A 2,142-nucleotide genomic window follows, 5' to 3' on the forward strand; every position below is an offset into this window, starting at 1 on the left:
GCTGGGGGGGCTTGGAGCCCCTTCACGCCGCGGCTTTGGGTCGTGCGCCCGGGGTGCGCGCGCAGCGAGTCAGGGCCGGGGACCCCAGGGTGAGCTGAGTCAGAAAGAGCCTTAAAATCATGGAGAGATGCTGAAAGGGCAAGAACAAGCGACAGAAGGTGAATCTCGGGGCGAAAAGGATATAGAGAAGGATGGAATCTGGACTTTGAGCGGTGAACTTCGTGTAGTAAACACACACGTTGATTTTGAGCGCCACACACTTGAAACCTATAATGTTACGGTGCAGTGCTACTTCAGTAAAAATATAAAAGGGAGACCGACAAATCTTGAAGAAGAATGACGTGGGAAGATTAAGATACATTGACTGGAACAGAATGGAGAGTTCACAAAGGGCTACTTGCGTTCAGAGGTGTATGTTATCTCAGAGGTGGTTCTGCTGAGCTCAGCGAAAGCACTTAGTTCCCATGATGAATAATGCTGGGTGAAGCAGTTACTCAAGAAGGAAAAGGAAAAGAGAAACTTGAGCCCTGCTGCACATTATCTTACGCACAAATAATCATTCCATGTCATGTGTGAGGTGTGAAAGATAAAAAGAAACTAAAATAGGGGTGGGCCCTCCCTGGTGGCTCAACAGGTTCAACAGGTTAAAGCGCAGCACTATCCTCACTAGGAAGCTACCTGCAGCCCAGGATGCTAGCTAGCTGCAGCCGCTTCAGCACCCAGTTTGATCAGCCAGGGAGCTGACCCGTACAGTGCGGCAGACCTCTCCTGACCTGCCCTCTGCTCCCCTCAGCAGTGACTTTCTAGATCTGCTGGTTCTGCTCCCTGCCCTGTCTCTGGTGATCCTCTCACTGCCTCTGGCCTGTACCCCAGCTCTGTATGCATAAATAAATTCTTTTTTAAAAAAACTAAAATAGGGGTACATCTTCACGACCTTGGGATTACTAAGCCATTGAAAAATGCGACAGTGTGAAAAGGCTTGTGCAAAATGTTTCTAGCAGCATTAGAGGTAATGACACCAAGCTGGGAACAACTCAAAACCCCTTTTAGCAGTGCCATGTATACATGTGCCTTTGACAATAACGTAATATAGCATGTACCATCAAGATTGCTGGAAATGAGAGTAAAGGCCCGGCAGGACTTACTTGCTCTGTTTCCCTTCCCCAGGAGCACAGAGCTCTCTGCCTCTGAGTCAGTCTGAGCCAGGCTCCTGCTGGCTAGGAGGATATTGAGGACTTGGGGGTCAGGCCTTAGGGGAGTTCTGAGCCTCAGAGTCTTGTCAGTTGCTCAATGATGAGAATGACTGCAGGTGAGTCTGCTCAAAAGGTGTGGGGGTAGGGTGGGAAGGGACACCTTGACTCTATTACTGTCCTTAGCAGAGAAAGTTGTGAGCCCACAGTGACATTCTGTCAAAACTACTCCAACCTCCATTTGGGACACCACAGGACAGACTTCTTAATATTCCTTTATAGAAAGTGGTGTTGTCTTTTGAGTTTGGGGTCCTTGGGTTCACTCTGGGAAAGGTTTCACCAGAGCTCCCCTATATTCCTTTATAGAAAGTGGTGTTGTCTTTTGAGTTTGGGGTCCTTGGGTTCACTCTGGGAAAGGTTTCACCAGAGCTCCCCTTTCAGCGGCACATGGCGAGATTCTTCACCAGACAGAGACTCAGTTACATTTAAAGAGGAAGTTTATTAGAAAGAGACATGAGAGAAAAGACACTTGCATAGGCACAAGTGGGCAGAAAGAGCTGCCCTGAAAGGGCAGAAAAGAGGTTTGCAGAAAAGGTTTGCAAAAAAGAGACCTGCATGGTTGCAAGCAGGTGGTCTTAGGAGAGCGGCCTCCCTTGAGGGAGGTCAGTGCAGAGAAGTCCCGGCATGGTACAGGTCACCGGCAGGCAGGATGCTGTGGCCCTGCAGAGAGAGAGGGGGTGGAAAAAAGCTCCTGCATAGGCACAGGTGGGCAGAGGAGTGGCTGCCCCAAGCTGGTGGAGAGACTGCCCAGATATAGACAGCCTTTCCCTGGGAGGGGCTCACTCCATGTGAGCTTAGGTTGGTTGACTTTGAATAGAATCTGAAGATGTTTCTGATGACCTTCATCTCCATGTCCTTATCTTGCGCCTTTTGAATTTGAGCTTCAGACAAA

Source organism: Condylura cristata, unplaced genomic scaffold (assembly GCF_000260355.1).
Source record: "Condylura cristata isolate star-nosed mole 26May11 unplaced genomic scaffold, ConCri1.0 scaffold00012, whole genome shotgun sequence".
In the NCBI taxonomy this organism is placed as follows: domain Eukaryota; kingdom Metazoa; phylum Chordata; class Mammalia; order Eulipotyphla; family Talpidae; genus Condylura; species Condylura cristata.